This window comes from Ictidomys tridecemlineatus, chromosome 12 (assembly GCF_052094955.1).
Source record: "Ictidomys tridecemlineatus isolate mIctTri1 chromosome 12, mIctTri1.hap1, whole genome shotgun sequence".
Classification (NCBI taxonomy): Eukaryota; Metazoa; Chordata; class Mammalia; order Rodentia; family Sciuridae; genus Ictidomys; species Ictidomys tridecemlineatus.
Genome location: NC_135488.1, coordinates 6,952,434 through 6,968,349, shown reverse-complemented (window position 1 = coordinate 6,968,349; position 15,916 = coordinate 6,952,434). Strand labels below are relative to the sequence as shown.

Genomic DNA, 15,916 nt, shown 5'->3' with positions numbered 1-15,916 from the left:
AATCCTGAAAATGAAGGAATCAATAAAAGAAATGTTAGATTTAAAAGAAGGCATCAAAGCACAGAGACCACTTGGAAGACTGAACTTAAGATAATGAAGACAAAATATAACATCTTGAAAGTAGAGTGGAGTATTTCCTGATTTCTTGATTTTATTTGCATTAATCTTTTTTATTATTGGTTTTCCTCATGGTAACTTGTTAATTATACATGAATATTTAATCTTTCAGGGAATGTTACCTCACATTCTTTAAAAAATATTACAAACCTATGTTTCAGGTTTAGTGTGTGGAAGAGAACCCAGCTGACCTGGGCAGTGGCATGGAGCCTCCTTGACAGACAAGACAGGAGCTGAGCCCTGGACACCAGGCTGGGATTCTCCCTGTACATGTGCTGTGCTAAGGAAGAGGAAAGGGGCTGGGTCAGAAGGCAGAGGACACCTTCCCCATTCCCAGGGGACTCTCCCAGAATCCTGCCTGATGTGGTTTCTGTGGCCAGTGAAGGTCACCTGGGCTCCCACTCCATCTCGTGCTGACCTTCCCAGCCCAGTTCTGCCTTTGGGTCAACATCATATTCACCTTGACCATAATGGCTCTCTAGAGTGACCATCTCCCTGCAGTCATGCCCAGGCATCTGAGGTGGGCAGATGCCCTCAGATCCCCACCCTTGGACAGAATGGAAACCCCAGAGCTCATCCACCTTCCCATTCTCATTCCTCATCCTTTCTGTGCAGAGCAGAGCATCAGCAGCCCTGGTGGCCCAACTAAAAAACTGTGACATGACTTGAGGGGCATCTAGCCAGGATCTTTAGGAGTCACTGAGGCAGTAGAGACACAGAATCACAGCACCCCAGGGACAACCTTCCACCCTCTGGGAGACTTATGAGTGACTTTTCCAACTCTGATCCTACCCCACATAGAGGCAGGCAGTCCAGGGGTTCCAGGCAGGGTGACTGGACTCTGTATCATCGTGTACCTCTTCTGAATCCTGTAACTGTGGGGACCACATTGAGTGACCAGGCCTCCTAGTCCCGATGCACCAAAGGGATCTGAAAGATCACTGTAGTCTGGTGGGGTAGTGCCATGATTCCTGGCTTGGTCTTTACTCTTTGTGGGGTGTGTCCCTAGGGTGGAGTTACACTCACCTGTTCCTTTGTAAACCTGCCCTTTGCCCTGTTAAGGATAGAAGGTTCTATGGAAACTCCCTTTGTGTGTCCCCTTCTCTTGCTTTGCCTTTGTTGTTGCCTTCCTAAATTTCAGTCACTCTGCTGACAGCAGACACCACAAAGCTGACTCTACCCCCTGAATCCTGATCCCTTGCCTCATTTGAATGTATTTTTCCCAATAAAAGTGTTCAGCACTTGTTCCTCTCTCTCATTCCATGGACCCCTAAGGTCAGAGGAGCCACCAGAGGACCCTAATAAAATGTATTACTATGTCCTTTTGTGGTTATTTTGTGCAGCTCAGTTCATCTGGAGTTACCTTGAGTGTTTAGTTGTGGAATATGACAAAATACTAGCCAGAGCAATTAGACAGACAAAAGAAATTAAAGGCATAAAAATAGGAAAAGAAAAACTTAAATTATCACTATATGCGGACAACATGATTCCATACCTAGAAGACCCAAAAGTGTCTATAAAAAATTACTAGAAGTAATAAATGAATTCAGCAAAGTGGCAGAATATAAAATCAACACGCATAAATCAAAGGCATTTCTGTATATCAGCCACAAAACTTCTGAAATGGAAATGAGGAAAAACACCCCATTCACAATACCCTCAAAAAAAAAAAAACAAACAAAATATTTGGGAATCAACGTAACAAAAGACGTGAAAGACTTATACAATGAAAACTACAGAACCCTAATGAGAGAAATAGAGTAAGATCTTAGAAGATGGAAAAATATACCCTGTTCATTTATACGCAGAACTAACATAATCAAAATGGCAATATACCAGAATTTCTCTATAGGTTTAATGCAATGTCAATTTTGATTGCAAAATCCCGATGGCATTTCTTGTAGAAATAGATAAAGCAATCATGAAATTCGTATGGAAAAATAAAAGACCCAGAATAGCAAAAGCAACTCTAAGCAGGAAGTGTGAATCAGGCGGCATAGCTATACCAGATTTCAAACTATACTACAGAGCAATAGTAACAAAAAAGCATGGTACTTTTATCAAAACAGGCGGGTGGACCAATGGTACAGAATAGAGGACACAGAGACTAATCCACAAAGTTACAACTATCTTATATTTGATAAAGGGGCTAAAAGCATGCAATGGAGGAAGGATAGCATTTTCAACAAATGGTGCTGGGAAAACTGGAAATCCATATGCAACAAAATGAAACTGAATCCCCTTCTCTCGCCATGCACAAAAGTTAACTCAAAATGGATCAAGGAGCTTAATATCAAATCAGAGACTCTGCATATGATAAAAGAAAAAGTTGACTCCGATCTACATATTGTGGGGTCGGGCTTCAAATTCCTTAATAGGACTCCCATAGCATAAGAGTTAATGACAAGAATCAACAAATGGGACTTACTTAAACGAAAAATTTTTTTCTCAGCAAGAGAATCAACAAGAGAGTTAAATAGGGAGCCTATATCAAAGGAACAAAGTTTTACTTCTCACACTTCAGATAGAGCCCTAATATTCAGAGTATACAAAGAACTCAAAAAATTAAACAATAAGATAACAAATAACCCAATCAACAAATGGGCCAAGACCTGAATGCAAATCAAAACCACTCTAAGGTATCATCTCACTCCAGTAATATTGGCAGCCATTAGGAAGTCAAACAACAAGTGCTGGCGAGGATGTGGGGAAAAGGGTACTCTTCTACATTGCTGGTGGGACTGCAAATTGGTGTGGCCAATTTGGAAAGCAGTATGGAGATTTCTGCGAAATCTAGGAATGGAACCACCATTTGACGCAGGTATTGCCCTTCTCGGACTATTCCCTGAAGACTTTAAAAGAGCATACTACAGTGATACTGTCACAGCGATGTTCATAGCAGCAAATTCACAATAGCTAGACTCTGGAATCAACCCAGATGCCCTTCAATAGATGAATGGATTAAAAAACTGTGGCATGTATACACAATGGAGTATTACGCAGCACTAAAAAATGAAAAAATCATGGAATTTGCAGGGAAATGAATGGCATTAGAGAAAATTATGGTAAGAGAAGCTAGCCAATCCCTAAAAAACAAATGCCAAATGTCTTCTTTGATATAATGAAAGCAACTAAGAACAGAGCAGGGAGAAAGAGCAGGAGGAAAAGATTAACATTAAACAGAGACATGAGGTGGGAGGAAAAGGAAGAGAGATGGAAAATTGCATGGAAATGGGAGGAGAACTTCATTTTTGTACAAAATTACATTTTTTGTAATTTTGTACAACAATGAAGGTTGTGAGGGGAATGGAAAAAAAACAAGGAGAGAAATGAATTACAGTAAATGGGGTAGAGAAAGAAGATGAGAGGGGAGGGGAGGGGGGATAGTAGAAGATAGGAAAGGTAGCAGAATACAACAGTTACTAATATGGCATTATGTAAAAATGTAGATGTGTAACTGATGTGATTCTGCAAACTCTACACAGGGTAAAAATGGGAGTTCATAATCCACTTTAATCTAATGTATGAAATATGATATGTCAAGAGCTTTGTAATGTTTTAAACAATCAATAAAACAAATAAAAATAAATAATTTTTTCCCGTTTTTTTCTTTATTGTATATTTCAGGCTAAATTATGTTTTTTTAATTTATACAATAAAATTCTTCATATTTAAAAACACCTCAAGTGTTGTATGCTATAAGAACCTCCCTAGAATTTACCTACACCATCCTAATATTACATACATTAGACTGAAGTGGGTTATGAACTCCTAATTTTACCCCAAATGCAGATTGCAGAATCACGTCGGTTACACATCCACAAATTTACATAATGCCCTATTAGTAATTGTTGTATTCTGCTACCTTTCATATCCCCTACTATTCCCCCTCCCCTTCCCTCACATCTTCTCTCTCTACCCCATCTACTGTAATTCATTTCTCTCCTTGTTTATTTTCCCATTCCCCTCACAACCTCTTATATGTAAGTTTGTATAGCAATGAGGGTCTCCCTTCATTTCCATGCAATTTCCTTTTTCTCTCCCTTTCCCTCCCATCTCATGTCTCTGTTTAAAGTCAATCTTTTCTTCCTGCTCTTCCTACTGTTCATAGTTGCTCTCATTATATCAAAGAAGACATTTGGTATTTGTTTTTTAGGGATTGGCTAGCTTCACTAAGCATAATCTGCTCTAATGCCATCCATTTCCCTGAAAATTTCATGATTTTGTCATTTTTTAGTGCTGCATAATACTTTATGGTGTATAAATGCCACATTTTTTTATCCATTCATCTATTAAAGGGCATCTGGGTTGGTTCCACAGTCTAGCTATTGTGAATTGTGCTGCTATGGACATCGATGTGGCAGTATCCCTGTAGCATGCTCTTTTAAGGTCTTCAGGGAATGGTCTGAGAAGGGCAATAGCAGGGTCAAATGGTAGTTCCATTCCAGCTTTCCCAGGAATCTCCAAACTGCTTTCCAAATTGGCCGCATCAATTTGCAATCCCACCAGCAATGTACAAGTGTACCCTTTTCTCCACATCCTCACCAGCACTTGTTGTTGTTTGACTTCATAGTGGCTGCCAATCTTACTGGAGTGAGATGGTATCTTAGGATGGTTTTGATTTGCATTTCTCTGACTGCTAGAGATGGTGAGCATTTTTTCATGTACTTGCTGATTAATTGTATATCCTCCTCTGAGGAGTGTCTGTTCAGGTCCTTGGCCCATTTGTTGATTGGGTTATTTGTTATCTTATTGTTTAATTTTTTTTTAGTTCTTTGTATACTCTAGATATTTATGCACCAAATAATGGTGCTGCGACATTCATAAAACAAATTCTCCTCAAGTTCAAAAATCCAATAGACCACAACACGATAATAATCATGGGAGAGTTCAACACACCTCTCTCACCATTGGACAGATCCTCCAAACAAAAGTTGAATAAAGAAAGTATAGAACTCAATACCACAATCAATAACCTAGACTTAACTGACATATATAGAATATATCAGCCATCATCAAATGGATATACTTTTTTCTCAGCAGCACATGGATCCTTCTCAAAAATAGACCATATATTATGCCATAGGGCAACCCTCAGTAAATATAAAGGGGTGGAGATAATACTGTACATTTTATCTGATCATAATGGAATGAAACTGGAAATCAATGATAAAAGAAGAAAGGAAAAATCCTACATCACATGGAAAATGAACAATATGTTAGTGAATGATCAATGGGTTACAGAAGACATAAAGAAGGAAATCAAAAAATTCTTAGAGATAAATGAAAATACAGACCCAACATATCGGAATCTATGGGACACAATGAAAGCAGTTTTAAGAGGGAAATTCATCGCCTGGAGGTCATTCCTCAAAAAAAGAAAAAACCAACAAATAAATGAGCTCATACTTCATCTCAAAGCCCTAGAAAAGGAAGAGCAAAACAACAGCAAATGTAGCAGAAGGGAAGAAATAATTAAAATCAGAGTGGAAATCAATGAAATTGAAACAAAAGAAACTATTGAAAAAATTAACAAAAGTAAAAGTTGGTTTTTCGAAAAAATAAATAAGATTGACAGACCTTTAGCCATGCTAACGAAGAGAAGAAGAGAACTCAAATTACTAACATACAGGATGAAAAAGGCAATATCACAACAGATGCTACAGAAATACAGAAGATAATTAGAAATTATTTTGAAAACCTATATTCCAATAAAATAGAAGATAGTGAAGACATTGATAAATTTCTTAAGTCATATGATTTGCCCAGACTGAGTCAGGAGGATACACACAATTTGAACAGGCAAATATCAATGGATGAAATTGAAGAAGCAATCAAAAGACTACCAACCAAGAAAAGCTCAGGACCAGATGGGTATACAGCAGAGTTTTACAAAACCTTTAAAGAAGAATTAATACCAATACTTTTCAAGTTATTTCATGAAATAGAAAAAGAGGGAGCTCTTCCAAATTCATTTTATGAGGCCAACATCACCCTTATTCCGAAACCAGACAAAGACACCTCAAAGAAAGAAAACTACAGACCAATATCTCTAATAAACCTAGATGCAAAAATCCTCAATAAAATTCTGGCGAATCGAATACAAAAACACATCAGTTGCCTTTTGTCACTGTGAAAAATACCTGGGGGTAGAACACTTTAGAGTAGGAAAGAGTTACTCTGGGTCATGGTTTCAGTCAATGATCAGCTGGCTCTAAGGCAGAAGTATCATGGTGGAAGGTCTGGATGGAGGAATGCTGCTCAGCCATGGGATAAGAAAGGTACAAGGAAGGGCTCAGGGTAAAGAAGCACCCTGCAGGGCACACTCTCAGTGACCTTCTCCTTCCCACAGGTTCTACCACCCAAAATCATTTAACTCATTCATTCATCAAATGGATGAATACCATAATGAGGTCTTCACCCCGTGAGGCTTTGGGGGACCCTTCATATGTAAACTGTAACAGAAGCCCTCCTTCCTCTGCCTATATCCCCCACCTGAACACTGGGGCCACACTGCAGTGTGTCTTCCTCACCATACTCCATATTTGACCGGCACAGGGACTTGCACTTACATCATCTGCATGAGAGGACACCCTCCTCCCCTTGATTCAGTGTTCCCTCCACCACCCAGGTGTCCTCTTTTGCTCCAATAGCCTGGAGGGTTTTCAGCCCAGTCCTCTGATCCACCTTTCTCCTCACCAAGCATGTGCCCCCCCGCCTTGCTCCAGCCTCTAGGAGCAGTGTTCTCTTGGGACCTTGGTGAGATTATGTGACAGAATAAAAACAGTTTAGGATAAATGGTAGACTCAGGGCAAAGGAGCAACTGGTCCAGAAGAACAGGATGAAGGGACAGCAGTGACATATGGTCAATGTGTTCCTCTTTCTTACCTACATCAGTGCTTGTACTTGGTGTATTGTGTCCCTTTCTGTTGCTTCCTCTTACTGCCCTTTGAATTTCTGGCTGTTAAAACTGATCATTTTTCATGCCCAGGTCTTCAAGGAATCAGGTATAGAGGAAGCCTCTCTGGAATAAATATTGTGCTCAGGTATAAAAAAGGAAGAGGTCAGTGACTCCTCCTGCAGGGTGTGGGGCTGTGACAGAGCTCAGGAACCTCATCTTGGTTGGAGAGTGAGCAGAAGAAGTGTGTCCAGAACCTTGATGATACCAAGAGGTGTCTCTGCTCACAGGAATGAGGGAACCTCACAGGGTTCTCTCCTGTGCCTTTCAGGAAACAATTTACTCTAGGCAAATCTGTGATGCCCTGGCCTATGCTGGGACACCTGGGGACACTTGACCATGCCTTAGAGGAGCCTCCCTGCAGCTGTGCCTAGCCTGCCCAGCCCTGCTTATTTGCATGTGCCTACTGCATAGCCCAGTGCCCTGAGGACTTCTTAAGAGGCTGCTTACACCCTGTGCAGGAGTCAGTCCCTGTCAGAACACAGCATGGCCATGAGGGCTCCTGCTCAGATCCTGGGGCTCCTGCTGCTCTGCCTCCCAGGTAAGGAGGGACACACTGGAGATGTGCTCAGACCAAATTCATCAATGCTGCCTGGTGTTTAGGGAAATCCTCTTATTACATTATTAATTGTGTGCATATTTCTTTTCATGTGTTCAATTGCAGGTTACAAATGTGACATCATTATGACCCAGTCTCAAACCTCCCTGTCTAAATCTCAAGAAGAAACAGTTACCATCAGGTACCAGGCCAGTCAGGGCATTAGCAATTACTTAAGCTGGTACCAGCAGAAACCAGGGCAAGCTCCTAAGCCCCTGATCTATTATACCAAAAGTTTGCAATCTGGGGTCCTCTCGAGGTTCAGTGGCAGTGGATCTGGGACAGATTATTCTCTCACCATCACCAGCCTGGAGCCTAAAGATGTTGCTGATTATTTCTGTGTACAAAGCTACAGTTCCCCTCCCACAGTGATACAGGCCATGACAAAAACCTCCCAGGGAGCAGAAGTGTGAGGCTGGGCTGCCCCAGCTGCTCCTCCTGCTGCCTCCACCTGCTGAGGGCACTGCTCATCGGCAGTCAGAATCCCAAGGCCACTGAGTGGGGGTGGGGGTTCTAGGCTTGGAGAAGTTCCTCTGAACCCTGTTTCTTTCTCCTTGTCAGCCCCAGCACTCAGCCTTGAATTGGTGTCTTTGAAGGTGTGTACACTTCTCATTGTAGTAGTGCTCCAGCCACCAATGGTTAAAAGAGAAATGAGGCAAATCAGCAGAAGCACCATGATAAGATCTTACTCTGTGCTATACAGGAACCTGGTGCTGAGTGAGCTCAGCAAGATGCACAAGAGAACAGAATTGGTCTTCAGAGACTGAAAAAATGAAGACAGATTTTATGACAGAGATGACACTACAAAAACTGTGGACAAGACCTTTTCATAGGAAGTATTCTCTGTCAGCCTCATATGCAGTTCCATGGTGTATAAATTGGGATATACATCAATAATCATCAGAGAGTGAAAGTTGTGACAAACCATCAGAAACCTTCAACAGAAAGACCATAAAACTGAATAATAAATAGCATCAAATAACCTTGGAATTGATCTAGAACATGCTCATGTGTTTGGTAATGTGAAGTGGTACCTGAGTTGGAGACCTGCACTGACCATGAACATATCTGTGATTGAGGCCTTCCACTCAGAGCACAAGCAGATGTGCACAGATCCCCATGTGCAGGGACCACAAAGCATTGTCTGTGATAACTGAAACATGAATCAGCTAAATGCCAATAAAAAGTAGAATGGAAAAAATGAAATAAGGGAATTGTATGCAATGAAATACTATACACCAGTGAAAACATTCCCTGCCTTCAAGACCCCTACAAGAGTACGCAAGAGCTAGATACACTGAAGCTCATTACCCATGATTCTATTTGTATGAGCTTCAAAAATGGCAAAATTTTGATAATTGTTTAAAGTTAGCTCATAAATTTCATGAGAAAATTTGGGGTCAATGACTGATTATACTTGCTTGAGGTTTTTTTTTTGCGGCATTTTGCATATATTATTCTCTTTCCTCTTGCCTGCATATCTCTTCTTGGAAATTTCTGATAGACACATGGAAGTTCCCTTGGAAGTCATGTGTTGCTTTTCTCTTCTGGTTTTCATAACTGTCTCTGTAAATTTTAATAACATGTTTCTAACATTGTAATGTCTCCTTCTTTAGGTTGGTCCTATTTGGGACCTTCAAGCCTAGTTAAACTGAATGTCCATATTCTTCCTAACATCTCGTAAATTTTTAATCAATATTACTTTTCAAAATTATTTTATTTTTTTAGTTGTAGTTGATCATAATACTTTTATTTTATTTATTTTTATGTGATGCTGAGGATTAAACCTAGGGCCTTTCATGTGCTAGGTGAGTGTTTGACCACTGAGCTCCAGCCCCAGTCCCCAGTAGTACTTTTAACAATCTTTTTCCCTTTAGATGTCTCCTATTTTTATGGAATGCTTATAAAACATTTGATGGGTTGTTGACCATGTCGCACATATCTGGTGTGTTTTACTCATGCCATTTTTTTCTTTTTCTGTATTCTCTTATGAGGGGATATTTCCACACATTTTAATTCACAGGTGCTTTCTTCTACAGGGTGGAGTCTGCTTTTGAGCTCTCTATAGCATTTTCTCATCTCAGTCAGTATCTTCTTTAGCTCTAGAATTTCTGTCTGAAGGAAATATTAATACAACCATAAAATTTGCTTTATAGCAAAATAGATTCATAGATGTCAGAATAAAAGTGAGTTTTAACAACCTGGAATGCTTTGATGGCGTGCCAAAGCAGAAGTATGGATGGTGTGTGTGGTCACTACTTTGTCATGTTTCTCCTTTTTACTTTATTTTATTCTATTTATTTGTTTGTTTTTGCATTGCTGAGCATGAAATACTGGGCCTCATACATCCCAGGCAACACTCTACCACTGAGCAGCACACCACTGTTGACTTATAATTGAAACTTCAGGAATATGGCTGGACTTAGATTTCATGTTTCCATCCTACCTGTATCTTGAGCAATTAGATAAATCAAGAGACGAGAAACAATCTGGCCCTGCCCTGCAAGTATCTTAGAGGAAGACCATGACAGTGGGGTGGGGAGAGGAAGGAGTTAGAAAATCTGACATGTAGGCCTTAACTATGGAGAAACAGAGACCTGGGATTCAGTGAGAAATCACCTCAGCACACCCATCAGGTTCCCAACACCTAGAGAGGATTTTATTTATGTATGTTCCAATGAGCTGAGATATAGAAACCTGAAGCCCCATCTTAAAGCATCTGAAGAGATATATTCAGAGTATTTAAAATGCTTCTTTCATGCTGGGCCTCTTGTCTCCTGCTTTTTGCTGGACTCAGGAAAGGAGAAGAGGATGGACACAACATTTGCCCTTGACACCTGGCTTAGACCTCAGCTCTTCCTGACCTCAGTGAGTGTCCTGGGTGGACATTTCTGCTGTGACCTCTTCCTGGGTTCCCAGGAATGACAGCTGGTTTCTGGGCTTCTCTCTGAGTGTGAGTGTCTATGTCATGAAGTGGACAGGTGGCTGAGCTGTCTTCCTGGAGCTGCAGGACATCCATGTGAAGAGCAGAGGGCACAGGACCCTGTGGACACAGAGGGGCTCACCTCAGGTTCCTCTCTCTAAATTCTCTGCTAGGATTTTCCACTCCTTACCCACCAGATGGCGATGTGCACCTGCAAATAAGCTCACCAGAGCCTCACCCCTGGAGAGGCTTATCTAGTTTTCAAGCATAAATTAAATTTTACATTTTTTATTGGTCAGAGAACAACATTATAGGAAATTAAGACACCATGACTTCTAACTCCTGACACTTTGATTTTCTTTTATCCACTAATAACACTTCTTATTTTACACACCTTTGTGCAACTGAGCCCTTCCTCTGCTGCCACCTGACTTTGCCTGGAAGAGTTATGTGGGCAATTCCTGTCCTGTGCAAATGCAGGTGACATGTTCTCCAGGTTCTGTGTTAAAAGGTTTCTACATTTTCTTTGGAAATGCTGATTTTCTTACTATAGAATGTGGTTGGACCTTTTTTTAAGTACTTTCAGGAGATATTTCTGTTCCTCTCCCTCCACTGCCTTCCTCTCTTCCTCCCTCCCTTTCCTAACTCCTCTCTCTCTCTCTCTCTCTCTCTCTCTCTCTCTCTCTCTCTCTCTCTCTCTCTCTCTCTCTTCCTCTCCTCTCCTCTTCTCTCCTCTCCTCTCCTCTCTCCTTTGTTGTTTCTAGCTTGTTTTATTATTTGACTGGGATTACTAATCTGGGGTAATTAGCTGCACATTTTTTAGTACTAAATCCATTAAAGTATTTTGAGTTAGAATAAAAGCTCTTCATTAATCTGTCTGACTATGCACAGTGTGTGAGGCTCTGCTTGGCCCCACAGTCCAGGCAGTTTGCCCCTCATGAGCTCATGTCTCCACAGAGGCCCCTGTAGCCCTTTCAGTGCTCACATGTTTTAAAGGAGGACTTTGCCACAAGACCCAAGCTGTGTCAGGCAGGCAGGGGCAGCAGGGATGGTATCCCTGGTGTGCCTGTTCCTGTGGCACTGGGCCTCAGGGGAGCAACTTAAGTACTTCAGTGGCCTTGGAGTAATAACTCTGTGGAGTTGGAATAGCAATTAGAAGATGGACTGGGAAACAGTGGCTACTTCTATATAGGTCTTACTGTTTGCTGACTCACAAGACTCTGGCAAAGGGATTGTAAATGGTATTTAAAAGTACAAATGACACAGTGTGTGTGTGTGTGTGTGTGTGTGTGTGTGTGTGTGTTCATAGTTCATTGTTAATTTCCCTGATTTCAGGTGTCTGTGGGGACAGCATGATGACCCATGCTGTGTCTGCAGGAGACATGGTCACCATCAGCTTCAAGTCTAACCAGAGTCTCTTATTCAACCAGAGCATGACAGGGTCTGGAACCAGCATAAAACATAACAGGGTCCTGGCCTTATCCTCTCCTGAGTGCCCCCAAGGGCAGCTGGGGTCCCAGTGCTGTTTAGTGGCAGAGGGCCAGGGACAGCTTTCCACAACAGGCTCCAGGGTGATGCAGAGCACCACCACATACTTCACCCACAGAGCTTCAGACTCAATTGTGAACCTCCTGCCAGGCCAAAGGTTAGCGAGTCTTTGCCAGTTTCTTTCTCCTCAGAGGACATTCAAGTCTCCTTCTTTCTGGGATGTCATATGTTTCTGATTTATTTCTTTAATAGTTTGCAAGTCCCAGGGAAAAATTAAGAAAATGTACCTGTTTTAGATTCTAACCTAATTAAATATAAGACTAATCTTTGACACAACTCTCCCTCTGCTGGACATTAACTCAAGAGAACCAGGTCACCAGCTGGGATGACCAAACAGCCATGATCACTACAGAATTCTTCACAGTGTCTATGAGGAGTCAGTCAAAGGCTTACTTGGTGGGCGACAGGACAAAGGAATTCTTTACAGGTCAAATACAGGAGAGGGCACAGTTAGGAAGCCGTTGCCAACACAGGTGGGCTTGGTGGGTTCCTTGGTGCAGGGAGATTAAAGTCGGGGGGAGCAGTGAGGGGAACATTTTGGAGATGGAGCTTTCTACTGGGGCCCCCTCTCTGACCTGCCCATCACTGAGTCCTTCTCTCTCAAGACTTCTGCCTATACTTGCAGAAACTGCTATCACCTCCATTCCTCTGGTTTTCTGTGGCTCTGGACCTGCTCAGAGCCCTAGAGCTGTCTTTTGAGGAGTCTGGGTGGTGGGCCGTTATCCCCCAGTTTCTCTTCTGTAGGGAGCTGGAACCCTGACCCTTTCATGTGGAGGGCTCTCTTCCCAGGCCAGTGATCTCTGCATGAAGACAGGGGTCTCTGGTGTTTAGAAGTCACCTATGCTCCTTGCTTCCTGGGACATGCTAAGAGTATGCCAAAGCTAAGGAGACATTGGCACTGGAGGCTAAGTTTAATAAGCTCCCCAATTTTGGTAGTTGGATGAATCATATTTGAATACAACATTAACAAAATCTAAATGAATGTAAATATACTTCAGTATTAATTAAAGTGAGAATTAAAAAAAAAACACAGGATCTATCTTGAACATGAAGTAACAAATAGGGAAAGGTTTGTGTTGTGGCATTTTGGTTTTGAAGGATACTTCCTTGCATGGATTGTCTTTTATTTTATCTATCTATCTATCTCTCTATCTATCTACCTATTTATTTTTGTCATAAAAATAAATAGGTAGATAGATAGATAGATAGATAGATAGATAGATAGATATCTGGAGATGGCAATGAGGTTCAGAGAGGAGTGGTAAGCTGGTATTAAGGACCATCTCAGCAGGGCTTGCATAGCTTCTGTAGTTCATAGAGCCATCAGTGTGTGTTGGTGTCTGCCATGGACTTTCAGGAGTGTCTCCCATGTGGGCAGAGCACTCGGGGTCCCTTTGGATGAATCAAGTCCAGGTCCTGGTGCACACATGATCTGTTCCAGTCTGTTTCCCACATGTAGAATGCAGGCAAAGGACAGGTGAGGGGTCTGACTCTTCATAACCTGATATTCTGAGATGCTGAAGCAACTCTGAGCCTTTGGGCACACATCACACGAATTCTCACAAGAGGAAGGCAAAGGGCCCTGGAAAAGGAGAGACCTTCAGGGGACTGTGCAAAGTGTGGACTGGGCCAGCAAAGGACAGCTGTGAGCACTCTCGTTTCAAGGTCCCCTTCAGATCTTGTTGCTGTTCAGGGACACTGCATGAGAAGGTGTCTGCACTATTTGTGGGAAATTAGGGAGACTGGAGAGTGCAGGGGACACTGGGCATTGCTCATTGTGGGTTCGGGAGGCTACTGTAGACTGGTCTTGCTGCTCATTAGAGGGAGATTTTTTTATGGCTCTTCTCATGTTAGGGTGGGCAAAGCTGAAGCTCACTAGGGGGTGTGCGCCTGGGCACCCTGAGGCCACATGACCTCAGGAATCACCTTCCTAGAGTGAACTCTTACTTGGAAGTCTCATGGAAAATGAGATATATTTAAGTTCACACACACAGACAGGATAAAAGGTTCACATTTTATTACTTGCGATGAGAAAAATAAAAAATTTACAAGCTGAGGTTCAAACTGTTCCAAGAGACAACAGTGGGGACAAGAAAGTATTTGTTCACTTCACACTGACCTTAAATGACAAAAGAAGTCCCATCTTGAAAGAGCTCAAGAAATAAGTTCAGCGTATCTGGAAAGGTGTATGTTGGATGTCTTGATCCTGCTGTTTCTTGGATCTGGACTCTGTACTGGAGAAGGGGGATGGGATATCTGGTTTGACTTGACACCTGGTTTTGTCCTGAGCTCATCCTGAACTCAGTGCATGACCTCGTTAGACACATCTGCTCAGCCCTCTTCCCTTGTTCTCATAACAGTTGGGTTCTGAACTTCTCTCTGGGTGTGAATGCCTGCCCCATTTGATGGACAGGTAGCAGCTGTAGAGCATCATTGTGGAGAGCAGAGGGCACAGGACCCTGTGGACACAGAGGTGGCTCACATTCAGGTAGGTTTCTCTTACTGAATTCTGTGCTAGGATGTTCCACTTCTTGACCACCAGAGGGAGACATGAACCTGGATATATATTCACCATAGCCTCAGCCCTGGAGAGGCTGATCTATATTTCAAGCATAAATTTAATTTTACATTTTTACCTCTTAAGGCAGCATCATTATAGGAACTGAGAGAGACACCTGTCACTCAGGTTGTCTTTTGTGCATTCATAGCACTCAGGATGGAGGTCACCACTGTACTTGTCACAGCTGGCACCACAACATATTGTTAAGGCTGTGTGGTCCTGGGCCAGGCAGGGGTGATCCAGAGGATCATATGGGGACCCAGGCTAGGGAGGCTCCATCTCTGTGTGTGCACCATGTGGAGCCCATGGCCTCTTTCCTCTGCTTCTGTGGGAGAGGAGGCCTGGCATGTGAGTGACTTATTGAACATTCTTTTTAATCTGTTAAAGAAAATTAGCCCCTCCCCCAAAATCACTCTTCAACAAGGCAAACCATGAAAGATAAAAACAAAAAACACTATTTTTTCAGAGATAAGTCAGCTCATTAGCACTCTTATACTTCATGAACAATTCATGAACTACTCACCACTTCCATCCATAGACCTTCTTTCTGTGATGATAACATTATGTCAGGTGCAGGCATGTTTTCATTACCCAGTGAAACAACATTAATTTGTGTGAACAATGGACAATACAGCTTTCCCATCACTTTTTTTAACTTATTACTGTTTGTCTGCATGCATCTGATTATTTTGTGTAAAATATTGCCCTCACTCAGCAAGTAAGCTATTAACCTTTTACCCTTCCCACCACCCTGCCTTTCTGTGAGTGAGGAATCAGGCTGTGGCTTCCTGTGTGGCCCTGGCTCAGGGCTCATCTTGAGCAAGTTGTGGGATGTTGGTAAGTGGTAGAGAAGGCGCCTCTTGGGCAGAAGCTCTGGGTTCCATTCCCACAGCCAGAAGTATGACTTTTTCCACTGTATGAAACAGTATAATTTTTAATTACATTTATTTTCTTTTTTTTTTCTGCTAACACACTGCTTTTCCAGCTCTCCAGGTTTATGTACATTTCGATCTGCACAATGTACTCAATCATCATTTGTGCAGCTGATAATAGTGCACATTCATCCACTAATTCATGCCACCCTGTGTCTGCCTTTACACACCTCCGTGTCTCTCTGAGTTATTGCTCCTCTGTGAGCAGCATCTCTAGTAGTTTCTCCAAATCAAGGACAACTAACTGTCTGGTTTTAATCACAGTTTCCCTTCACCACAA

The 15,916-nt window shown here is 42.0% G+C and overlaps 1 long non-coding RNA gene across 1 annotated transcript; it reads left to right on the top strand.

Moving 5' to 3' along the window:
• The first annotated feature begins 7,548 nt into the window (after positions 1–7,548).
• LOC144369528 (uncharacterized) lies at positions 7,549–7,907 on the top strand. Its single transcript, XR_013429326.1, has 2 exons — positions 7,549–7,616; positions 7,740–7,907. It is a non-coding gene; the product is annotated as an uncharacterized LOC144369528 (long non-coding RNA).
• The last annotated feature ends 8,009 nt before the right edge of the window (positions 7,908–15,916 follow it).